This window comes from Myotis davidii, unplaced genomic scaffold (genome assembly GCF_000327345.1).
Source record: "Myotis davidii unplaced genomic scaffold, ASM32734v1 scaffold59, whole genome shotgun sequence".
Classification (NCBI taxonomy): domain Eukaryota; kingdom Metazoa; phylum Chordata; class Mammalia; order Chiroptera; family Vespertilionidae; genus Myotis; species Myotis davidii.
Window position 1 is genome coordinate 2,217,981 of NW_006293001.1, and position 14,523 is coordinate 2,232,503.

At 40.5% G+C, this 14,523-nt stretch overlaps 1 pseudogene; it reads left to right on the plus strand.

The window, feature by feature from the left end:
• The first annotated feature begins 12,341 nt into the window (after positions 1 to 12,341).
• The window catches only part of LOC102758935, a 4,940-nt pseudogene continuing 2,758 nt past the window's right edge, over positions 12,342 to 14,523 (plus strand).

Consider the following 14,523-nt stretch of genomic DNA (forward strand, 5'->3'; position numbering starts at 1 on the left):
AGCAAAAAACACCCAACTGTAAAAAGAAAAAGAAAAAAGGATCCAAAAATATGAAGATAGTGTAAGGAGCCTCTGAGACAACTTCAAAAGTACCAACATTTTGGGGGTGCCAGAAGAAGAGAGAGAGCAAGATATTGAAAACATATTTGAAAAAATAGTGACAGAAAACTTTTTTCACCTACCTGGTGAAACAAATAGACTTACAAGTCCAGGAAGTGCAGAGAATCCCAGACAAAAGGAACCCAAAGAGGCCCACACCAAGCCACATCATAATTAAAATGGCAAGGGTTAAAGAGAAAGAGAGAATCTTAAAAGCAGCAAGAAAAAAGCAGTTAGTTACCTACAAGGGAGCTCCCATGAGACTGTCAGCTGACTTCTCAACAGAAACTTTTCAGGCCAGAGGGAGTGGCAAGAAATATTCAAAGTGATGAATAGCAAGATGTTACAACCAAAATTCCTCTACCCAGAAAAGCGATAATTTAGAATTGATGGTCAGATAAAGAGCTTCACAGATAAGAAAAAGCTAAAGGAGTTTATCAACACCAAACCAGTATTATATGAAATGCTGAAGGGTATTTTTTAAGAAGAGGAAGAAGAAGAAAAAGGTAAAGATACAAATTATGAACAACAAACATGCATCTATCAACAAGTGGATCTAAGAATCAAGTGAATAAATAATCTGGTGATCATAATAGAATCAGGGACATAGAAAGGGAATGGAATGACTATTCTTGGGGGGGAAAGGGGTGTGGGAGATGCGGGAAGAGACTGGACAAAAATCGTGCACCTATGGATGAGGACAGTGGGTGGGGAGTGAGGGCGGAGGGTGGGGCGGGAACTGGGAGGAGGGGAGTTATGAGGGGAAAAAAGAGGAACAAATGTAATAATCTGAACAATAAAGATTTAATTTAAAAAAAAAAAAGAGTGTAAAGGGAGGCTGAGAATCACTGGTCTATGAGAGCCAATATGTGGGTTGTATAGCAAGCTTTATTCCAAAGAAATCAATAATGAAATATTGTTCTATTTTTACAGCACAGGGAACCAACAGAGATTAAGGAACACATAAATAACAGATATTATATTAACAGTGCCTTTAGACCTCAGCTTCAATGTCACTTCACTCTCTTAGAAAAGTCTTTTCTGACCACCTTTTCCAAAGGGGCCTCTCCTGTTCTCTCTCTCTCTCCCTCTCTCTCTCTCTCTCTCTCTCTCTGTGTGTGTGTGTGTGTCCATTCATATCCTATTTCCTTCAAAACACATTATAATAATCTCTCATTATCTTATTTCTTTTTTTGGCTTTCTATGTGTTTATTTCCTTAGTCTCCCACTTTTTTCTTGCTTATGATCTGCCTTTCCCCTAGAATATCAGTTTCTTGAAGACCTTGGATGTCTTATTCAATGCTCTGTCCCCTACACCTACATAAAGATCTGACACACAGCGTAAGTTTAACTAATATTTGTTGACTGACTGAACAAACTGGCAACATCTGTTAAATATTTGCTTCCAGAGCTATGCAATGAAAAGAACTGAGAAGTCTAGAGAGCATTTTTTTAAAGAGCATTTTAAAATGTGATCCTAGCTCTTCTTTCCTGAAATAGTACATTTTCCTTAACTATTAGAGGAGCTTCTGTTCTCATTGCAGTTTTTCTTGTGAAGCAAGGTTTTGTCAACAGCCCAGTCTACGGGGACCTCCAACTAGGAATGTTTCCATTAGTGAAAAATGACACCCACATGCAAACCCCAAGGAAAATGTCAAGTGCATCTACGATTGACAGGACTTTGCTACAGATTTATCTCTGACCAGATTTACTGCTGCTCTTTGTCTAAATTTATTCTAATAACAGTAGCCCAGGTTGGACCAGCATATCAAAAAGTCCCACACCTCAACACACATACACACACACACACACACACACACACACACAACTGAACTCAGGCTAACATAAACATATATTTCTATCAAAAGAACAACTTTGTGCTAGAGAAAGGCCTTTAAGTGTTTTCACTCGGGCTAAGGACACCTATTATATTACAGACATACATCACTATGAATGCAACCAGCATTCCCTAAGCAGAGGCTCTGATCTTTGTCAGCAGTTGCCTTACAGACAATGCTGGTCAGGCCATTACATTCCATCCCGGCCTGGGTCTGCACAGATCTGAACAGTGTAGCTGCTACAAAGCTATCCCATAGTTAAAACATGTCCTATACATGCCCTGGCTAACAGCGTGACCTTGCTCAAATCACTAAACCATGTGCCCTGGTGTTCCTATTTGTAAAACACAGATAATAATACATGTCCCAGGCACTCGTCCTATCAGGGGGCTGGAAAGATAGGTGAGATTAGTGATGGTGAAGCTCTTTGTTTGAAAGGTGCTATTTAAATCACAAGTACTATTATTAGGGCTCTCTGCAATTTCTCAGCTAATGGACTCTGCAACAGATGGGGCCCAGAAGATGCTTGATATTATTGCTATCTCCCTTGAATTTTTTTTCCTCTTTCCACTTCTCTTGTTTATTGTTTATTAAAATTCTAGCTCTGAACTACATAATAAGAAAAAAACATAGAAGGCTTCTGTGTTTGGGATGAATTTGTGAAGATCACTTTATCCAGGTAGTTTAAAATGTATTACTCCTATCATTTGTAAATGCGTGGAGGCCTTACCAGCAAGAACAACTGACACAGTTGGATTAAGCAGTTACAAATGTATTAGGATTTAATGCATGTGAGTGGATGGATTGCGAGTTCTTTTTCTTCCTTTTATAACATTCTTTTTTTCGTGTTTGATGTTTGGGAAATAAAAATTGATGGGGGGAAACTTTAAAGCCCTACCTATACTAAAAATGTTTGTCTGGGAGGTCTAACATGAACACTTTAGACTAAACTAATAGGATAGCATTAACTACTGACCGAAGATACACCCGTCATTTACAATTCCACAAACGAGGCTATCATAAACATATCAGGAAGACTCAATAATGGGGGCACTGGCCACTCAGAGCCAGGAGAGCAGGGAGGAGGTGGAGGTTTAGATCTGGCAGGTGGAGGTGAGACAGTGAAGAATATAAAAGGTTTTGAAAAACAGCCTGATTCATAGGCCTGTCATAATCACAATCTCATGCCCAGCAGCCTCCACCGCCAGCTTACTTTCTGCTTAAAATCACCTCTGGCCAAACCAACTGCATTTTTAGTGTGTGTTTTAGTCTGCCTTTTAATACAAATTATTTCAACAATTAACTCACCGTCAAGATGCAACTTTAAGCTGAAACACACATCTAAGATTTGATAGGGAGATGCCTAGTAAGACGCTGTATTTGACCCAATGTGGTTTAACCCAGCCACCTAAAGGCTGCTGCCGCTGCTAACAGGAGTCTCCAGTGAGCAGGCGGCGCAGGCGGTGGCTGCTGGGCAGAATAAGAGCGAAAGGAACAGGTTGTGCCTGTTTAGTGCTGCTTGGTGGTGTTCCCAAATAAATGGATGCTAATTGAGAGGGAGTGTGGCTTCAGATTTTATGGCACCCTGGGTATATGTTAGGAAGTCTCAGGAGGGCTGCTTTAAATTAAAGCTAATGTTAAACCGCTTAATTAGCATTGCTTATAGCGAATTTCATTTTTCCCTGTTAGGAGAAGGATGTGCTATGTCACAGTTTTCCTATTGCAAAATACTAAACTATATAATGGAAGTAAAGAAGTGATTTTGGAACTGAATGACTTGCTGGCAAGGGAGGACCAGACTGGATGGCATTTTACTAATTAAGATGAGTGGTGTGCTATTCCGATGGGAGGAATACAGAGTGGAACAATGGAATGAAATCCTCAGGATGACACCATTATTTTGGAAACTATTATATATCAGATGGGGTTGGGGACCTATAAGCAATTCCCAGTAAAAAATGAACCAGTCACTCTTGAACAGCCTTTGGTAAAAAGCATTAAAGATGCCGAGGACTAAAAGTCCTGAATTCCATGTAAATCATTCGTACCTGGTGAGAGCATAATAGAAACAGCAGAGGTGGGAATAGTCTCTACTTTTGCCAAATATCACTGCCAATCAGCACTCCAACTGCTCTATCTTTGACTTTTCTTGATCTCATCTCTGACACTGGCTTTAGCTTTGTTCCCATTTACACATAAACTGTGCAGCCTTTGTGCATTAGTTCAAGCTCCTTCCTTAGGGCCACAGCAATTCCCCCAGTCTCTGGGTGATTTCATCTGCAGCAGGTGTGGAAGGTAGAAGTATCAGATTGGTTGTTTGTGGGCTGGCCACCAGACACGAAGCTCTGGCCATAGCGTAAGGTACAACCACACCAAAGGGCCTTTCACAGATTGATCGAGCAAGAAGCTGCCCAGAAAAAGAAACCCAAGCTTGTGGTTGTGCATAAAAATGGTTTACTAAGTGCGCTGTCTTGCTCACTGTCTCAGGAGAAAACTTCTGAGGGTGACCACCACTCAGTCTGCCAAAAAGGAGGATTGTCATCCGAGAATAAAGAGATGATTATTTGGCTCTCTGATGCAAGTCAAAACACATCTCCTGCTCACAAGGAGCCAGCATGAAATGGGTACCGAGCTGGGAGAACAGGTGTGTTTGCACTTGTAGGAAGCAGTAGGGATATGAAAATGACTTAGCAGCTGGTGAAAAAGAAGATTGAAGTTGTGCCAGGAAAAAGGGTGTTTTTCCCCTAATTATGCAAAAGCCTTAATTTTATTGATCATGTTGTTCTCTTCTTTCTCCATCTAAATAATATGAAGTCTGTGCAACAGCTCATTTGGGAAGTCAAAAACATGGCAAGGGATGCTTATTAAGGGAATGAGGGTCAAAAAACACTCGTTAGTAGATAACCTTGCTATTTTCACAGGGTTTATGAACCATAGAAGCTTAATTAGAAAAAAATAAAAGATGTAATAAAATGAGATGCAGTCATTAGAGCTGACAAAAATGGCATGAAGAGAGTGACCTCAGAAAACAAAACCGAGGAAACCTGAAAGCTTCTTTTTTTTATTTGCACTGTTTCTTAATTGTTGGTGTTTATTGCTTCACTCATTTGGCAAAACTTTATGAGACATGTATTTAGTGGCAGGCACTGAGCTACACTCTTAGAATACAAAGATGAAAAATGTGTTTTCTGCCTTCTGCAATGGTTCACAATCCCGGGGGTGAAAAAATGTTTCATCCTAATTCAGTCGAGGTGGTTGTCGGGTCAGCTGCTTAGCTAGAACTTTATTTTAATTAAGAAGATTAGTCTGACCTTTCATGTCAGGTGCAGATTCCACTTTTAAAAGTTGAATCTTAGTTGAATTCTTCAGATGATTTGTGAGAAACTTAGCAAAAGATTTGCATTGAGGGCAAGAACCTCACTCACCCATATATGACCATGCGACTCAGAAGGCCCATGTCTCCCTCTTGACTTGCTCTGTGATCCTATAAGTGATCCCACATGAGCATGTAATCCAGATATGATCATCTTTTCTAAATCCAAATATAGTAAAAGACTACAAACAGCAAAATAAAAATTTAAAAAAACCAGCATTCACCAAAAAGGAACAACTCTTTGAAAATGTGTTAGCGACATCACTGCCCTTTGCTTCCAATCTCCCCAACTCAAGGAAGCAACGTGTGCCAAGCGACCAAGGAGCTGAGGCAACCTTCCGACTCTACAGCTTGTGGTTTTGAACCAACATTGCACATCTCTCCTCACTGTCAGAAACTGTATCAGCAGTCCTCAGAGCTGGAAACAGCAGTCGCCGTGTGAGGTTCCATGTCTCTCTGTTTCCCTTACAAAGTGTCAATCATTGCGTGGTCTCAGATACGTTGACTTGCTCACTGTTTGGTAACATTGCAATGACAATGTGTTTTAAATATATGCTGGAAGGACAATTTAAACACTTGACAGAAGTGAGAGTCAAGACAGACCATATTTTCCTTTCTGAATCTAGTATGCAAGAGAAGCTGCACATACTGCCAGTGTTTTATTGTCGTTTACATAGTCTTCAAATGTGAAAGTGTTGGCTAAGCAGGCATTTGCTGGTTGGTTTTACCTTGAGAGCCTAGTAGAAGGGGGAAACGTTGCTAGTTAAAAAGAGAACAAAGAGGTCAGGAGCCTAAGGCACCAACCTCCAGGTTTCCTATTCATTCTGTGGCTCTCCAGATGCGGCACCTTTTTCCTTAAACTCACACTTATCCCCAGGCTACTGTCCTGGAACTTACACCCTTACAATGGCCCATGCAACACTCTACAAATGGTCATCCACTTGTAGTAGGGGAAAGAATCTAAGGAGAATGTAAGAAAGAAAAGATAGCCAAAACTGGTTTGGCTCAGTGGATAGAGTGTCAGCCTGCGGACTGAAAGATTCCCAGGTTCGATTCCGGTCAAGGGCATGTACCTGGGTTGTGGGCACATCCCCAGTAGGAGGTGTGCAGGAGGCAGCTGATCGATGTTTCTAACTCTCTATCTCTCTCCCTTCCTCTCTGTAAAAAATCAATAAAATATATTTTAAAAAAAGAAAAGATATAAAACAGTGTGGCAGGATGATTCACTGAGCTATTAAATCATGCTTTATTCTTAAATTACTTTTCCCTCTTCAGTTCCTTTCCAGGAAAAAGATCCATGCCCTTTGGACTCCGTTGCCCCAGGGGTCCAAATATATTCCTCCTGCCTTTGTTTTCCAAACATTGTGAGCATTGAAGATATTATGTTAAGAGGATGATGAGAAAGAAGTTGGCTTGACAGAGAGAAGGTTCACCTTGCCTGTAAACAGAGTGAGGAGCCTGCGATCTGCACCTTCCTCCCCAGGTTGGGCTTCAGCAGAGATCCCTATGGTTGTGGGGGAGCACAGGAGACTTGGTTGGAAAGTTTGTAAGGAGGAAATTCCGACCTAGAGGAGTTGGCTGAAGGCCACAACCCCTAGTTGTTCCTTGTCTTTTCCAAACAAGTCTGTACTGGGGACCCTCAGGTGTTTACCAGGATCTTTATGCTTAATCCTTAGACGTCCTTGCTTAAAGGACACTGCAGACACATGTGTCCTCCTAAGAATGCTTACCCAATTGATTGTCTCGAAAAGTTAAACTTTATCTCAAATTGCTATTACAATAAAAGCCTGAAGAGGCAGGCAAACGAGGCTGAATGGTTCCTATAGCCAGGCAGTCCCTTAGCCCTCTCTTTCCCAGCAATTGTGTGTCAGAGTAATCATTCATCCAACGCTCACGGTCTGCTGGTCAGCGTCGGCATATGGTCAGGTCATCACAGAAGGAGCAGGGTTAGCTGCTTCAAGGGGACTGCACTTGCTCAGACAAAGAGCCTATCAGTGGTGACCATAACGGACCATCCTGCCTCTTCCCCATGTTCTGGGCAAAATTTAATCCCATGGAAGGAAGGAAAGGGAGCACAATAATGGCAAAATTCGGGTTTCGTACCACTTTAGTAACTTACAGAAAATAAATATGACATTTCTTGATCATACAAATTTATGACCCCAAATTCAACAGTTTCAGATACAAGCAAAGTAGACTAACCACATTTGATAGCAGTTTGTTCTGCTAGGTGTCTTTTTTCTCCCAGGGAATGTGTGGCTGCTGTTATTTCTTCTTTGGCTATACTTTGCAGAAAAGTGCTGACTTCTCCAAGAGCCATAAATTATGGTCAGCAGCCCCAGAATCTGTTATTTGGCTTTTTTTATTCTACTCCATAATTTTTCATTGAATACCAATGTCAAGAACTGTTAGTTTTATCGTATTGACTAGGTAACAAGTTAGCCTGCCACAGTTTCATGGATGTTGGCTGATACCTCTTGGGTTAAAGATGAAGAACTTTATTACTCATGGCACAGCAAGCAGCACGAGTAACATATTGTTGTCTGTTCTTCCTTGTCTTCAATCCTACAGAGGCAATACAGTTGGGCCCATATGGATGCCTGCACATGCAGTGGCTTGCATTTCAGGAAAAGAACTTTGAACTTAGGGAACTTGAATCTTATAAACTGGGCAACATGCTTATCTTTTGCTCTGGAGGGAAATACGATCTCTAAAATGGTTTGCTATACTAATCTCCTTGAAAAGACAATCCAGGGCAAAGGACAGTCCATGTCTCTGCTCCCAAGACAGACAGAAATGTGAGAAATGCATGGAAAATCACCTCTGAGCAGTGCTAAGCCTTCCATAGCACTTATAAAGGCTCAAGAAACATGGCCTCAACCCCCAGAGAATCCAGTGAAATAGGTCAATTAGCAGGTGTGGGACTATAAGCAGAGAAATCCACTCTCCAGTGCTTCTCTTTCTGTGATTAGAAAATAGGAATGAAATCTTCCCACTCACTGCTTATTTTGAGAAATAAAGGAAAAAGAACAGTCTGACAAATGCTTGAGCTTCATGATGGACACTTTAAAATAGAAGGCATCGTATAAAAAACATACTGGGTTCTAATCACACTTTTATTCTCTGATGCCTTTGGAGGAAGTGTGATAAACAGGGATATTTATTCTGATAGAGATACTGATTTCTTTAAATGGCAAATAAAAGTTTAAACCCTTAGTTTCATCAAACTATAAAGCTGACTACAGCCGAAACCGGTTTGGCTCAATGGATAGAGCGTCGGCTTGCGGACTGAAAGGTCCCAGGTTCGATTCCGGTCAAGGGCATGTACCTGGGTTGCGGGCACATCCCCAGTGGAGAGTGTGCAGGAGGCAGCTGATCGGTGTTTCTAACTCTCTATCTCTCTCCCTTCCTCTCTGTAAAAAATCAATAAAGTATATTTAAAAAATAAAAAAAAAGTTTAAAAAAAAGCTGACTACATATATTCACTCTGTTCTTATTAAAATCACTACTTAGATTTCTTAAGAAATCAAATCAGTTTGCTGTCTCTTAATCACGTCACTTTCTAACTAGAAAAGAATATTGATGTGTGATTCCACAGTCCTCCTTACAATGTCTTTCCCTTACCTCTCATCATCATCATCATCATCATCATCTCTCCTCTCTCTCTCTCACACACAACACACACACACACACACACACACACACACACACACACAGTTGGCAGGACTGCCTCCCTATCTATCTCCCAGCTAAGGGGTAGCTGGTCTCCTCTTCATTCTCCCTGTCTTCACTCCCTCTCTGCTGCCTAGTGAGTTTTGACATAAAGCCAAAACTAGACTTTATACTTACAGATACAAGAATCATTAGACTATACAGGCTGTATTTAAAAGTTTACCTATGCCTGGCTGGTGTGGCTCAGTGGTTGAGCATCAACCTATGAACTAGGAGGTCAGGGTTCAATTCCCAGTCGGGGCATATGCCCAAGTTGCAAGCTCAATCTCCAGTGTGGGGTGTTCAGGAGGCAACTGATGAATAATTCTCACCATTGATATTTCTCTCTCTCTCTCCCTCTTCCTTTCTCTCTGATATCAATAAGTATATTTTGGAAAAAAAGAAAAGTTTACGTAAATTCAAATATAAAACCTCCAGCATTCTATGGTTAATTCTACAACAATTGTATTAAAATATGTCCTAGCCTCAGGCTGGGTGGCTCAGTAGGTTGGAGCAGTGTCCATGAACCAAAAGGTTGTAGGCTCGATTCCTGGTCAGGGCACATACCTGGGTTTCCAGCTCAATCCCCAGTCGGTGCACCTACAGGAGGAAGCTGATCTACTAGTATGTTTCTCTCTCACATCCATGTTTTCTTTCTTTTTCTCTCTCGCATATGTGGAATTTAATGAACAAACAGAACTATCAGGCAGACAGCACGAGGTGGAAGGTAGGGTGTTGGGGGAGGGTGGTTGAAGGGATTGAGCCAAAAAAAAAAAAATAGAGAGAACTCATGGACATGAGCAACAGTGTGGTGATTGTGGGGAGGGAGAAGGGTGAGGGGGGCTGAGTGCTAGAGGTGGAAGAGGGTATAGAGGGGATAAATGGTGTTGGAAAAAATTAAATTTAATTAAAAAATAAAATCAATAAACAATTAACATATCCTGAGGTGAGAATTAAAAAAAAAAAAGATGTTCTAAATTTCCCTGAAGACAGTGTTTATCACATATATGCTCTATAACCCTTACAAAAGAATGCCTAGGCCTACACTCAATATCTAGTTAATCAGCATATCTGAGGACAGAACCCAGAAATTTGCTTTTAACAAGTACCACAGGTGATCCTCACAGCCTCTAAAGTTTGAGAACCACTTCTTTACTATAATCACCAATAGGATTTCAATAATGATGTTTATCTTCTAAATTCACAATATAAGACAAAAGAAGAGGCCGTTACTTTAAAGGTTAAAAAAAAAAAGGCAAGAAACAAACGAAGTTTTTCAATTAAATAGAATGATTTCTAAAGACCAAATGCTTTCTAAAGACCAGACTTAATTATATACATAAAGAGCGCCATTTCCTTTATTAAAAGGCAAAGAATCTGAACAGATTAACTATCCAACAATAAGCAAATAATGAACTAAAATATAATACATCTACTCAATGAAATATTCTGCAGTTGTTATAAATGGTTATTATGAAAACTATTAAGCAATATAGAAATCTTCAAGAAAACAAACAATAATGTAGAGCACAAAATTGCAACTAAATCTGTGTATGTATTTGGAAAAAACTAAGAGAGAAAAAGTCAGATTATGGGTGAGTCCACTCTCTTCATTTTTTGTGGGGTTTTTTCAAAAATACATTTAATGTTGTATTTCCCTAAAATTTTAAATAACATTTAGATTGTGATAGGGGTGGGACTCCAAATGCAGCCTCTGACAAGTCTACCAAGTAGATTAACACTAATTTGGCAAGTGTTATGAAACAAGGAAATAGATGAAAAATTTTCAGTATCACATATTAAGATCTTTTTTTTATTTCCTATCATCTTCCCGCTAATATCCAACTACTTATCATCAAGACTCTTTAACTCACTTCTCAAACTAGAAATCAAATAACTCTTCTCCTCCTTCCCATAATGGCTTCAAGGGCCTGCTTCTGCTCACTGTCTTAAGGGGTAGCACAAAGACCCACCCTCCACAAAGCACCTATGTTCCCCTTTAGAAGTCCATAGGTCATCTGGCCAAACTTAGAATTCCTAATAAATTTTACTCTGCAGTACATTGAACACATTTGGTTTTTTATTGCAGTTGTTTTTCTTAGAGTTTCAATTTAGGAAGAGAGAATATTCTTCCCTCTACTTACAAGTTGAAAATGATATTGAGAATCTCAAGACTCTTGGAAGAGTATAAGCAATAAAATCCTATATAATAAAAGCCTAATATGCTAAGTGCCTGGTCATCCGGTTGGCCGTTTAGCCAATCAAAGTGTAATATGCTAATGATATGCTAAGGCTGCTCAACTGCTCGCTATGACGTGTACTGACCACCAGGGGGCAGACACTCCGACTGGTAGGGTAACTTTCTGCTGAGGTCTGGCCCATTGGGACTGAGCGAGATGGGCCAGACATGCCCTGGAGCCCTCCCGCAGTCGATCCCAGCTGGCCAACCTACCGTGTCCCTCCCCAGCCCTGATCATGCACCGGTGGGGTCTCTTGGCCTGGCCTGCGCCCTCTCACAATCCGGGATCCCTCAGGGGCTGTCAGAGAGCCGGTTTCAGCCCGATCCCTCAGGCCAGGCTGAGGGACCCCACTGGTGCACGAATTTGTACACCCGGCCTCTAGTAATACAGACAAAATCTATGTCAGGGATGTCATGAAAAGTGTCTCAAGAAGAGCACTGCACAGGGCTCAGGCAAAAGGTTGAGTGGCGCCAATATCCAGCTGGAACTTGGCTCACCAGATCCGTTCTTTTGTTGATGCAGCACCCAGAAGAGAGTGTTCATTTCTCTCTTGGGAGAAGAAATCAGCTATATATGTTTATTTTCAAAGCTGTTTGATTCCATGATTTTCACCCCATCAAATACACCTGCCCAGGAAAAGCTTCAATATAACAGAGGATCTGGATCAGATGCTACCAAGTCTACTCCTAATGCTCAATTTTTTCTGGGCACACAGACTCCTGAACAGAGCTTGACTTGTACACAGGGGGGAAATCTTCAACTCTAGCATCTGTCCCATCCAAGCGCAATTCCAGAGAAGCTCAATAATAATGATGTTGGTGTCCCTGAAAATGACATAGCTCCTTTAGGATGTGGAGTAAGAGATGGAAACTGGCACTCTGTGCCTATCCTAAGTTCTCTCTACTGATGAGCTTTTAACTTCACAGCTAATGTATGCAAGTGCCGAACACAATACCTAGGACAGTTGCGTGCCTAATGAGTCACAATATTATTATCATTATTATTGTTTCTCTCATCTAAACTCTAAGTGAAGAGGAAATCAGTCAAACATTAAATTGGAGGTGGGGAGATCCCACAGTCATGCACTGGGTAAGTTTCAGACCAGTTATAAAACTGCATTTTCCGCTTAGCTAACTAACCCTTACCCAGCCTAGCGAATGCTCACACCATGCTTCGTAGTGAAACTGTAACCTGTGACAGTCATGTGCCCATACAGCTGCCCTAATCCACCACAAGTCTGTTTTTATCACGAAACCCATCTTACAACTGTTATTAATCTTTAGTCACTGGTATTAACTTTTAGTCACTGGTTGGTTTTTTGGTTTTTTTTTACAGAATTGCTCATTTTTAACACTTTCTAACCCATCAATTTCAAATCCAACAATTTTAAATCCAACAAAAAATAGAGCTTTCATTTTCATGATTCAATATTGTGTCCATTTGTTGAGTTAAGATCGAAAAATTTTTCCCCATAAGCTCAGCCTTCGTGATTCAGTCTTAAATGCATCAAATTGTAGAGAAGAGGCAGCCTCAGAATTAACCTTTGAAAACAGCCTGTTTTATTCAGTCCCATCAATAATTCAGAAATTCACAGGGGCTCAGAAACCCATAATGCTAACTATTGGGTGTTAAGCCTGAACTACTCTCTAAATTAGAGTGTTTGAGGCTACGCGTCTTCCCCAGTTCCACCTGGTTCTACCTGAAATCAAGGCTCAAACACCATGCTTGGGCCAATCTGACCCTCCACCTACACTTACAGACTACCGGCCACAGTCAGCAGCTACAGAATTTAGAGAGAAGCTGGGAGTTCAGCTGACATTTGGCTCTATTTAGATCCTCAGGGAGAGAAGAAACATATCACAGGATTGGAATAGTCAAAGATTCACCAAAAAGAGAATCAAGGGAGGTGATGAAAAGTGAGCGGAGCCAGGTCACAGCCCACTCACACGATATAAAACAGAGCTGTACACATCTACCTAGTATGTTTCACGTACAAAACAATTGCTGAATTGTGAAGAAATAATTGTCAGCCATCTTTCATGTGTAGAAAATATCTTTATGGATATAAAGAAACATAATCTAACAGGCCCTTCTGCCCTCTGGGGAACATATAGCATGTGTGCCATACAAAGACCCTAGACCAGCGTTTCTCAACCTGTGGGTCGTGACCCCTTTGGGGTCAAACGACCCTTTCACAGGGGTCGCCTAAATATATCCTGCATATCATATATTTACATTAAGATTCATAACAGTAGCAAAATTACAGTTATGAAGTAGCAACGGAAAATAATTTTATGGTTGGGGGTCACCACAACATGAGGAACTGTATTAAAGGGTCGCAGCATTAGGAAGTTTTGAGAACCACTGCCCCAGACCCTGGAGACAGACATTCCTGAGATCAAATCCTGATCTTCCCTTTATTATCTATGTACAATTTACTTAGTCTCTCTGAGCTTGTTTTATCCTCCGAAAAATATCTAATTTACAAGGTAGTTGTCAAAACGAAATGAGAAAGCACAGAATAGTCACCCAGTGAGAGTTAGCTTCTTGCTCCTTATCTTCATAAGAATTTGCAAACTAGGTGTTAAGGTAATAAAAAGAATCTCCTTGCTTCCAAGATTAGCCTTTTGTGGAGCTGCTCCACTCCCAGACAGTCTAATTAGCACCCAGTCTTCACCTTCACCCACACGTTCATCAGTTTCAAAAACAGTTAATGGCTAAGCAAGAAGTCACAGAGCAGATCCAGTCTCCCAATTCTTAATCCCAATGGATACTTCTGAGAATCTGTTTGTGACAAAAATATTAAATAAAATTAAAACAGAATATTTTATTTGTAGTTTAAAATACATATACAGAACTTCAAATTCATCCTCACTGTCATCCTTCAAGGTCCTGACACAATAAAAAGATATTTCCAATTAAATGTTTACTTTAGTTTTTATATTAATTTGTATAGCAGATATTTATGCTGTAGTATAGCTGCTTTAAATATATATATATACACATGTATATATAATATATAAATATATATATAAATATATTTTATTTCAGAGAGGAAGGGAGAGGGAGAGAGAAATAGAAACATCAATGATGAGAGAGAATCACTGATTGGCTGCCTCCTGCAACGCCCCACATTGGAGATGGAGCCTACAATCCCAGCATGTGCCCTAACTGGGAATCGAATCGTGACCTTCTGGTTCATAGGTTGATGCTCAACCACTGAGCCACACTGGCTGGGCTACAGCTGCTTTTTTGTGGAGTG